The sequence below is a fragment of the Rhinopithecus roxellana genome, chromosome 12 (genome assembly GCF_007565055.1).
Source record: "Rhinopithecus roxellana isolate Shanxi Qingling chromosome 12, ASM756505v1, whole genome shotgun sequence".
NCBI classification, from domain to species: Eukaryota; Metazoa; Chordata; class Mammalia; order Primates; family Cercopithecidae; genus Rhinopithecus; species Rhinopithecus roxellana.
The window spans coordinates 91116828-91128925 of record NC_044560.1 but is presented as its reverse complement, the minus strand read 5'-3'; positions in this window follow the sequence as shown (position 1 = coordinate 91128925).

The window sequence follows — 12098 nt, the reverse complement described above, 5'->3', positions numbered from 1 at the left end:
TCTCATGGTGTTTACAGTCTATTTTGGAAACAGTATTATCATTTGGAGTGGTCATCAGAAGATGTGTTGCCTTCTGTCTTCCAGCTTTTTCCTCCTCACTGATCTTGCCCCTTGTCCAGGACCCAGTGCTTCATCCGTGGTGAGTTCTCATCTAGCACATGTTCAGTGAGTGCCTTGAATTCAGAATAGTAATTTCCTAGGCAGAGATGGACAGACAGATCGTTGCAGAGCCAACATGAATGAACAGTAATGGAGATGGGAATCTGTGCTGGGCTGAAGTGAGAGGTTCCTGCAGGAGAGGAGTAGGAGATAAGGCTAAAGAAAAGGGGGTTGTGGCCGGGCGCGGTGGCTCAAGCCTGTAATCCCAGCACTTTGGGAGGCCAAGGCGGGCGGATCACGAGGTCAGGAGATCGAGACCATCCTGGCTAACACGGTGAAACCCCGTCTCTACTAAAAAACAAGAAAATTAGCCGGGCGCGGTGGTGGGCGCCTGTAGTCCCAGCTACTTGGGAGGCTGAGGCAGGAGAATGGCGTGAACCCGGGTGGGGGGCAGAGCTTGCAGTGAGCCGAGATTGCGCCACTGCACTCCAACCTGGGGCACAGAGCAAGACTCCGTCTTAAAAAAAAAAAAAAAAAAAAAAGAAAAGGGGGTTGAGCAAACTATGCCAGGCCAGAGAGGTCAAACCTTAATGAGAAAGCAAGGAGGCACTAGTCATACTGTATTTTAGAAATAAAAATCTAGCTACCGTGTAGGGCATGGCCTTCAGTGGGCAACAAAAGAGGCAGGGAGAACTGCTAGAAGATAAGCACAAAGATCTAATCAGAATCTGAATCAAAGCTGTGGTATGCGGATGCAATCAAAGAGAGAATGCAGAAGATACTGTTCTCATAAAGGGGAAGATGATGGTGATGATAAGAAGATAATAAATGAAAAGGGGATAATTTGAATATGAGACTTCAGACTAGATCTGGTACAGGTCCTATGGTTTGAATGTTTGTGTCCTCTCCAAAATTCATGTTGAAACTTAATCCCCAATGCAATAGTATTAAGAGGTGAGGCCGTTCAGAGGTGAGCAGGCCACGAGGGCACCTCTCTCGTGGATGAGATTATGCCTACTAAAAGGGCTGAGGGAACTAGCTAGGCCTTTTGCCTTTTTGCTTTCTGTGCAGCTAGAAGGTGCCCTCTTAGAAGCAGAGACCAGGCCCCCACCAGACACTGAACCTGCTGGCATCTTGATCTTGAACTTCCAGCCTCCAGAACTATAGGAAATAATTTTATTGCCAGGTGCGGCAGCTCACGTATGTAATCCCAGCACTTGGGGAGGCCGAGGTGGGTGGATCACCTGAGGTCAGGAGTTTGAGACCAGCCTGGCCAATATGGCGAAATCTCATCTCTACTAAAAATCCAAAAATTAGCCAGGCATGGTGGTGGGCGCCTCTAGTCCCAGCTACGCAGCCATAAACCCAGCTACTCGAATCTCCTGCTGAGGCAGGAGAATCACTTGAACCTGAGAGGTGGAGGTTGCGGTGAGCTGAGATCACGCCACTGCATTCCAGCCTGGGTGACACAACAAGACCGAAAGACAGAGAGAGAGAGAGAGAGAGAGACAGAAAGAAATAAAGAAATGTGTATTATTTATGAAGTACCCAGTCTAGGTATTTTGTTATAGCAGCAGGAATGAACTAAGACACCATGTATACATTCTCATTCAATACTGCTTTTCCTTCTTGGCAGGTATTACAATCCTCATTCATCATTTGTGCAATTATCTTTTAATATCTTTCTCTCCTGTAAGTTCAGCACATTCTGAACCTGCAGAATCACTTTGTCTCTGAGGGAGCCACCCAAGTTTCCTCTATGCCTCTCAGGGTTTCAGACACAGAAGTCTGGCGGTTCATCTGGAGCCTCTCCCAGCCTGACTCAGAGGACTGCCTGCATCTGTGCAACCTGGCTCAGAGCCTGTCTACGTTTGGGCAGATCCTATATCCCCCTGCCAAATGGGCTAATGACAGACAACCATCTGTGTGACCCTATCTTTCTTCCCCTCCAAGGGTATGGCCCCAGATTTCAACCTCAGATAGGGTATCAGGTCCAAAAATTAGGACTTGGCAAAAGAAATAGCTACAATATAGAAATATGATTAAGATCTGGTTTCGGGGTCACTCTGAAACTGAATCCCAGCTCTGCCAACTGTGTGATCTTGGAGTTATCCTCATTTAACCTCAGAGAAGATATTAATACCCATCTTAAGTGGTTGATAGGAATTAGGACAGAAAACTAATAAAACACTTGGCTCACAGTAAACACTCAACGAGTAGTAACAATTAGTACTAAGTATAGAGAACCTATTGTCTGTTTCCCTGGCAAAGGCCACCAGAAAGCAAAATAAGGTCTAAAGTGTCAGCATACTAGATGGTGCCACCAGAACTACTACAACTGTCGCCATCCCCAGAAAGTTTTCCCACAGTCCCCGCTTCTTTGTATTGCTAACTTTTTTTTTTTTTTTTTTTTTTTTTTTAAGACAGAGTCTCGCTCTGTCGCCCAGACTGGAGTACAGTGGCACGATCTCAGCTCACTGCAACCTCCGCCTCCCGGGTTCAAGCGATTCTCCTGCCTCAGCCTCCGGAGTAGCTGGGATTATAGGCACACACCACCATGCCCGGCTAATTTTTGTATTTTTAGTGAAGAGGGAATTTCACCATGTTGGTCAGGCTGGTCTTGAACTCCTGACCTTGTGATCTGCCTGCCTTGGCCTCCCAAAGTGCTGGGATTACAGGTGTGAGCCACCATGCCTGGTCTTTTTTTTTTCTTTTCTTTTTTTAAGACAGAATCTTGCTCTGTTATCCAGGCTGGAGTGCAGTGGTGTAATCATAACTCATTGCAGCCTTGAACGCCTGGATTCAAGTGATCCTCCTACCTCAGCCTCCGGAGGAGTACCTGGGACTGCAGGTGCATGCCACCATGCCCAGCTACTTTTTGTATTTTTTGTAGAGCTGGAATCTTGCTATGTTGCCCTGGCTGGTTAGGAACTCCCAGCCTCAAGCAATCCTCCTGCCTTGGCCTCCCAAAGTGGTGGGATTACAGGCATGAGCCACTGCACCTGGCCTCTATTGCTACCTTTGGACTCAAAGTTAGGCCAGGTGCGGTGGCTCATGCCTGTATTCCCAGTATTCTGAGAGGCTGGGGCGGTAGGAACACTTGAGCCCAAGAGTTCAAGACCAGCCTAAGCAACATAGTGAGACCTCATCTCAAAGAAAAAAAAAAAAAAAGACTTTAAATTAAAAAACCCACAAAAGCAAAATTGGGCCTGTGCCCTTGGCTGTAAATGAGACCAAATAAATCAGTTAGGAATGTGAATGGTTTTGCCCACAGATAACAGAAAACTTGACTGTAGTCACTTTTTTAAAGTCAGTTTTTCTCACATACAAGAAAAATGAAGGTAGGCAGTTTTACTGGCTCTGTAATGTCAGAGCTGATATTTCTGCAATTCACTTCACCTTACCCTTGTGGTTGTAAGTTGGCTGTTGCAGCCCTAGCCATCAAATCATGTTTAAGGGACAAGGAAAGAGGAAGGGGAACGTGCAGCGTTTGAAATTGGAAAACTGACGTTTTCTAAGGAACCCACAAAGCATACCCTGCTTCCTGTCTCATAGCGAGATCTAACGGCAAATAATTCAGCTTTTTTGCCGCTGAGAGGAACACATCTGAGATGCATTTCACGGTGTTTTTGAGGGCCCCTAGAGGGCCTAAGCCCAGTTGTCCATAGCGGTAACCACTCATTAACAAACCAAGTTAGCTTTTCTCCTTTCCCTAACTTACTTGTGTTAGGGAATCCAAATTAAAGAGAATGGAATTGGCTGAGTCTGCTACACCTGGAAAGTGACAGTGAGCTTTGATAGTGTTTAAGATGCGTGCTCACTCTCTGTCTCTCTCTGTCTCTTATGTTTGGGATATTGTCCAAACATATAAAGAGGATACAGATTCTGAGTATTCAATAAGAATGATAGACGTCCACTATAATAAACCTTTGTGACTGCCTGACATCAAAATACACCCTTTTCTATACTTACACTTCAAAAAACAAAACTCCAAACTGATACAACCCTCCCTTTTATAACCTAAATTGTACTCACTATACTCACCTCCTACCCCCCAAAAGGAAATTATCTCAAATCTTCATCAGTAACTTCATCCAGCAACAAGTCCAGGATCTCTGAATAATGTTCATTCTTTCTCCAGTTCATAATAATCTTGCCTCAATATTCTGTAGCCTATGAACTGAACTTTCTTTCTTTTCTTTATTTTCTTTTTCTTTCCTTTCTTTCTTTCTTTTCTTTCTTTTCTTTCTTTCTTTCTTTCTTTCTTTCTTTCTTTCTTTCTTTCTTTCTTTCTTTCTTTCTTTCTTTCTTTCTTTCTTTTTCTTTCTTTTCTCTCTCTCTCTTTTTCTTTCTTTCCTTTTCTTTTCTTTTCTTTTCTTTCTTGAGATGGAGTCTCACTCTATCACCCAGGCTGGAGTGCTATGGCTCGATTTCACCTCCCTGCAACCTCCATCTCCCGGGTTAGAGCGATTCTCCTGCCTCAGCCTCCCGAGTAGCTGGAATTACAGGCATGCGCCACCACGTGGACTGAACTTTAAAGTTAACTGCTATAACATGCCACACCCTATATGTATTCACGGGAGAAAGGTAAATGAAAGGAGAAGAAAATTCGATACAACATGTAGATATTTAACTGGCATGGTGAAAAACTTTCTGTAACTGATCACAAAGACTTAGTTATCTTTGACTTCATATATCCACTACCCGTTCTATATCCTCTTTGTCTTTAGCCAGCACCTCAGTTCAGTAGGGTCATAGAGATGGAAAGAGAAAGAGGCATGAAGGAGGCATGCCACTGTCTTAAACGTCCTGATCCAGAAGTGGGACATATTAATTTCACTTACATTTCATTGACTAGGACTTAATCATATAGCTTCTGTTGGGAGTGTAACTGAGTTTCCTATAGGTGACCAAACCCTCTTTCTTGTGGGATTGGAGACATTGGTGGTCCATCCTATATAATATTTTCACAATTTTCCATTAATTTTTAGCACTGGATTTACAAGAAGTAGGAGGTACCCCTAGTATTCTCTGGGTTGTGTGCATAATTCTACGCTCTATTGTATAGTGACAGTTCTCTTTTACCTTGAAAATAGGCCCATACCCGAGCTAACCATCATAACCGGTGCAGGTTAAATTTAACATCAGGCTGTCTATGGGGGATAGCCCTGATTTGTAGCAATTGGCAATTTTTGTGGTGTAAATACTCTCACTACAGTCAATTGTAAGCTACCAGGGTTATGTCACTGAATGTAGAGTTGAGAAAATGCACTGTGGTATGCAGAACTATGGTGCTCCAAAGATATGCACATCCTAATCTTAAGGACCTGTGAATATCTTACTGTAAATGGCAAAGGGAACTTTGCAAATGTGATTAAATTAAGAATCCTGAGATGAGGAGATTATCCTAGATTATCCAGGTAGGTCCAATGTAATCACATGGATCCTTATAAGGGAAAGAGGGAAACAGGAAAGTCAGAGTCAAGAAGCTCAGAAGTCAGATGAAGCTCAGAAGAAGCGATAGTACAATGAAAGCAGAGGTCACAGTGATGTGACCAAGGCCACATTTTCCCCTAAAGCCTCCAGAAGGAGCACTGTTGAGCTGTGGCATGGGGGCAATGGTATTAAAAGGATTTTGGTATCGGCTGGCTTTGTTAATGGCTTCTGAAGTGTTGAAAAAAGAAGTAAGATCTGGCTGGGACAGGTGACTCACTCCTGTAAACCTATCACTTTGGGAGGCCGAGGTGGGTGGATCACCTGAGGTCCGGAGTTTGAGACTAGCCAGGTCAACATGGCAAAACCCCATCTCTACTAAAAATACAAAAATTAGCTGGGCATGCTAGCACGTGCCTGTAATCCCAGCTACTTGGGAGGCTGAGGCAGGAGAATCTCTTGAACCCGGGAGGCAGAGGTTACAGTGAGCTGAGATTGCACTACTACATTCCAGCCTGGGTAACAGTGAGACCCCAACTCAAAAAAAAGAAATAAGATCATGTTACTTACCAACGTCATTATGTAAATCAACTCTGGCTGGAGTGATACACTGCACGATTATATATTTATTTGCTTCTCCTTCATCGGCCACTTCTTTCTGTCGCTTTCCCTGACTTCTCTGCTGCACATGCCAGTTCTTAAAAGTCCAGTCTTAGTTATTATCTTTATTCCAATGCCTCTTGGTATGTCTGCTCTCCTTTTATGTAGCTTTAGTTTCTAGAACATCTTGCTTCAACTCCGCTCAATGACATTGGACAATATGCCAGTGGGTCACCACAAGATGGCAGCCTTGCTAATTTTGGCTGCACTGAATTCAGTTATTCATTCCTTCAAGTTGGAGGGGTAGGGGATGTTCTGAATAAGACTTTAATCTTACTTATTTAACATTTCTTGACAGCTTGCTCAATAATGGGTCTTTTAACATATTAGTGTTGTTGTCTTTTAATGGAGAAAGCTAGGTATCCCCTTTGCAGATTAGAAAACTGAAGTTGAAAATGATTAACTTGTTCAAAGTCAGGACCTGCATTTGAAACCAGAGTTTTCTGAGTCCAGAGCCAGTGCTCTTTCTATTACATAACTGATTCATAAGCTGCAGTATTGTTTAGGTTTTTTTTTTTTTTTTTTTTTTTTAATTACAAGTAACAAGCTGGGCGTGGTGGTTCATGCCTGTAATCCCAGCACTTTGGGAGGCTGAGGCTGGTGGATCACTTGAGTTCAGGAGTTTGAGACCAGCCTGGCCAACAAGGTGAAACCCTGTCTCTACCAAAAAGTACAAAAAATTAGCCGGGCATGGTGGTGCGCACTTGTAGTCCCAGCTACTCAGGAGGCTGAGGTGGGAGGGGAATTGCTTGAACCCGGGAGGTGGAGGTTGAAGTGCAGTAAGCGAAGACCATGCCACTGCACTCCAACCTGGGTGACAGAGTGAGATCCTGTCTCAAAAAGCAAAACAAAACAAAATAAAATTACAAGTAACAGAAAACCAACTTGAGCCAGTTTAACAGCAACAACACAACAAAGTATTTGCAGTGCCTCATGGAAACTTAGGACAGAAATGATGCCCTGGCTGTAAAAGAGAGAACAGAGGCAGGGATTGGAAAGGCTTGAAGGTGTGGGGGAAGACAGACAGAAAAATGGGGAAAGGAAAGGGAAAGGAAAAGCTGGGGAGACCCAGGAGATTAACTTCTGTCTCATCCCCCATTCAACTAGACTGGCTTCTTTTTAATGCATTTCACATATCAGGGCCCCATGCAATGTGTTACTTGAAAATTAAGGATTCACTACATTATTATTGTTATTATTATTATTATTATTATTATTAAGACAGAGTCTTGCTCTTTCACCCAGACTGGAGTGCAGTGGTGCTATCTTGGCTCACTACAACCTCCATCTCCTGGGTTTAAACGATTCTCATGCCTCAGCCTTCCAAGTAGCTGGAACTACAGGCATGCACCACCATGCCTGGCAAATTTTTGTATGTTTTGTAGAGATGGGGTTTCGCCGTGTTGGCCAGGGTGGTCTTGAACTCTTGGCCTCAAGCGATCCACTTGTCTCAGCCTCCCAAAGTGCTGGGATTATAGGCGTGAGCCACTGTGCCCAGCCTAAGGATTCACTATATTAAACAATACTTTTTTTAAAAAAACCATATATATTAAGGCATTCCCCCATTGTTGGACAGTTAGGGTTGTTTGTTTGTTTGTTTTGAGATGGAGTCTCACTCTGCCACCCAGATCGGAATGCAGTGGCACTATCTCGGCTCACTGCAACCTCCACCTTCTGGGTTTAAGCCATTCTCCTCCCTCAGCTTCCCAAGCACCTGGGATTACAGGCACATGCTATCATGCCCGGCTAATTTTTTTGTATTTTTACTAGAGATGGGGTTTCTCCATGTTGCCAGACTGGTCTTGAACCCCTGACCTCAGGTGATCCACCTGCCTCTGCCTCCCAAAGTGCTGAGATTACAGCGTGAGCCACTGTGCCCAGCCCTAGGGAATTTTTTTCTAATTGTTCACTCTAATAAGTAAAATTATAATGAATTTGTTATGTTGCCATAGGCAGTACATGAAATCATAAAGTAATTCCATTTCCCCTGACTCTTACAAGTTTTCTTAGGGGAGCAGGGAGGCGGGTGTAGTCACAGACAGTTCTAGCCTGTGGCCAAAGTCCAATGCTACTTAAGTCTTCCCTCGCTGTGCCCTAAGACCGCAAATACTTAGTAAGCATCTAACTGCGAGGCAGGCACTACTGAACACTGTGGTTACAATGGTGAATAAAATAGGCACAGTTTGTCATCTTGGAGCTAACAATCTAGTGACGAAGACAGACACCAAATACTGTACTAAATAATTACAAGAATCATAAGCACAGTGCTGCCAAACAGAGGTTCAGAAGGATAAGGAAACACATAACAGGGTGAGCTGATTTAATCTGGAAGGATTAGGGCAGGATGCCCTGAGGAAATACTATTTAATATGCGATCTGACGGGTGAGTATGAATCAGCCAGACAGTAGAACAGGGCAGAGAGAAAACTAAGTTCCAAAGGTGAGAGACAGCATCGTAGGTTCAAGGAATTGAGAAAAGATTAGTGTGATTGAGCACAGAGAATAAAGGGAAATGAGATGAGACTGAGGCAAAATAAATAGCAGGGTCCAGATCATGCACAACCTGTGTGTTACATTAAAGATTTTGGAATCTATTCCAAGGGAAGTCACCGAAGGACTTTAAACTGAGAACATGCATGGTCCTATTTGTGTTTGAACAAGAACATTCTAGCAATAGCATGAAGAAGGGTCAAAGTGAATGCAAGGAGGCCAGAGAATTTAGCTGTTGAAGAAGTCCAGGCAAGAGCTAATGATGGCTTGGACTGCAGTAGCAGCAGTAGGGATGAAAAGAAGTGGACAGATTTGAGAGTGAGTGATCTAGGAGGTAGAAATGACAGAAGCTAGTGACTGATCTTTTATGGGTGTGTGTGTGTATGTGAGAAAGAGGGAGTAGTCAAGTGGACTTTTAGATTTCCGGCTTGAGCAGCTGGGTGGATTATTTCCTTACAGACACTGGGAGCACTAGAGGACTAGGAAGTTGATGGGAAAAGGTCATAAATTCTGTTTAAGACATGTTCAATTTGAGGTGTCTGTGAGATTTCCTGAATATGCAGGACTGAAGCTCAGAAGGCAAGTCTGGCCAGGAGGTGTGGACTTAAGAGTTCTAAGATTTATTTATTTATTTTTTTTGAGACAGAGACTTGCTCTGTCACCCAGACTGGAGTTCAGCAGCACAATCTTGGATCACTGCAACCTTTGCTTCCTGGGTTCAAGTGGTTCTCATGCCTTAGCTGCCCCACTCCCACCCCCAGGAGCTGGGATTACAGGTGCATGCCATCATGCCCAGCTTTTTTTTTTTTTTTTTTTTTTTTTTTGAGATGTAGTCTTGCCCTGTTGCTCAGGCTTCAGTGCAGTGGTGCGATCTCGGCTCACTGCAACCTCCGCCTCCTGGATTCAAGCGATTCTCCTGCCTCAGCCTCCCAAGTAGCTAGGATTACAAGCGTCTGCCACCACGCCCAGCTAATTTTTGTAGTTTCAATAAGATGGGGTTTCACAGTGTTGGCCAGGCTGGTCTCAAACTCCTGACCTCGTGATCCGCCCACCTCAGCCTCCCAAAGTGCTGGGATTATAGGCGTGAGCCACCATGCCCGGCCCTAATTTTTGTATTTTTATTAGAGACAGGGTTTCACCATGTTGGCCAGGCTGGTCTTGAACTCCTGGTCTAAAGTGATCTGTCCACCTTGGCCTCCCAAAGTGCTGGGATTACAGGCATGAGGCACTGCACCTGGCCGTGGAGTTCTAAGATTGAAAGAGTACAGAGTGAGGCAAGAAAAGGGTCAGCCAGAGCTACTCACAGAGCTACATGAAGAGTTAGAAGCCAGAAAAGAAGATGGAAAAGGAGCAATTAGAGAGTTAGCAGCAAGTCAGAAAACTACATGGTCCAAAAAAGCCAAGGGAAGAAACATTTCAAAAAGGCACTGTACTAAATAAAATAGAGTGATCACATAAAAAGGATTAAAAAGCAGCCCTTGGATTTTAAGACATGGTGGCCTTTGGTGATATTTTCAGAAGCATTTTTTGCAGACTGGTAGTAGGCAGAGACTAGATAAAGTGTAATGGGAAGTGGGAGGTGAGAAAATGGGGAGAGCAGTGTAGGTTACGCTTAAAAATTTTCCTCTGAGAGTGGACAAACAAAAGGGGTTGAAGGGAGACTTATTAACCCAGCTCTTCAAGCTACAGATTGAAGAGTTGAATTTGATTTGACTCTTCTATTCCTCTTATGTCCCCTTTCCAATATATCAGCAAAACCCATTGGCTCTAATTTCGAAATGTATTCTGAATCTCTCCACTTACTCATTTTCTTCACTGCTACCTACTCCAAGCCACCATCATCTCTTGCCTGGACTATCATAAGAGCCTCTCGATTTATGTAATTAATCTCCCTCTGCCATTTGTTTCCTACATAGCAAATATATGAACTAACGAGGGAACTTATCTGCCTCCTATACACATCCTAAATACAATGGTGGGAAAGGCTAGAGTTGCTCTAGAGTGGCTCCCCTTCAAAACAAGGGAAAATGGGAGGCATACAGCAGAGACAACTCTGAAATCCAACTGATTTAGGTTGGTTAGAGCTTAGTCCAATTGCCAGGGAGTTGTTCATTGTGGTTTCAGCTCCAGTGTCTGGGCTCTTTACACTCTCTGAATCATCCTTCCTTTTCTATAAGAAAATTGAGTTTGTATTGTATATGAGTAGCCTTCTCAGCTTGCTTCCTCCCTATAAAGGGCATCTTCCCATTTTGTACTGTCTATGTCCCAATTAGTCCTAGCTGATAGATGCTTCTGCCAGAGTAATTCTCATTACTTTGTGGGTTCCATATGCATCAATTTATTATCCACTCCAACAAAGCTACTCTCATAAATCTCTTTGAGATAAGCACTTCTTTCCCTTGAGAAACTGCTCCAAAATGTCCTTAAGATCTTTGGAGAGACTTTTTTCTATCAGATGAATTCTATAAAGCATCCTATAAAGCATTCTATAAAGGTCTTAACCTTTAACTTATTTTCTAGATAATATTTTCCTGACGGTGTCTTGGATTTTACTTCTGCCCAGATCCATTTCTTAATTTTAGAATCATTTACCATCTGGAGAGGCTGACAGTGAAAACAGTTTTACGTTCAAGCCAAGTAAGTCCTGGTCCTAGATATATATATATCTCTTAGCTTTATTGAGATATAATCCACATACCATAAAAGTCTCCCATTTAAAACATATAGTTCAATGTTTTTAGTATATTCACAGAGTTGTACAACTTTTACCATGATCAATCTTAGAACATTTTTATCACACCAAAAAGGGACCTGGTACCCATTAATGGTCATACTCTGTCCCCCCTCGCCCCTGCTACCTCTGTCTTTGTTTGTGCTGCTACAACAAAATACATGAGACTGAATAATTTATAAATAATAGACATTTCTCACAGTTCTGGAGGCTTGGAAGTCCAAGATCAAAGCACTGGTGTTTGGCATCAGGTGAGGGCCTTCTCACATGGCAGAAGAGATGGAACCCACTAACTCAAGGCCTTTTATAAGGGCCCCAATGCCATCCATGAGGGCTCGGCCCTTATTAATCATCTCCTAAAGTCCCCACCTCTTCATACTATTACATTGGTGATTCAGTATCAACATAGGAATCTTGGGGACACATTCAGACCACAGCATCCCACAACCCTCCCTGCCCAGCCATAGGCAATCACTGATCTACTTTTTGTCTCTATAGATTTGCCTATTCTGGGCATTTCATATGTTAAATAAAATTTATGGTCAGGCACAGTGGCTCACCTACCCAGCTAATTTTTTTAATTATCTGTAGAGATGAGGCCTTACTGTTGCCCCGGCTGGTCTTGGGCTCAAGCAATCCTCCCACCTTAGGCTCTCAAAGTGCTAGGATTATAGGTGTGAGCCAT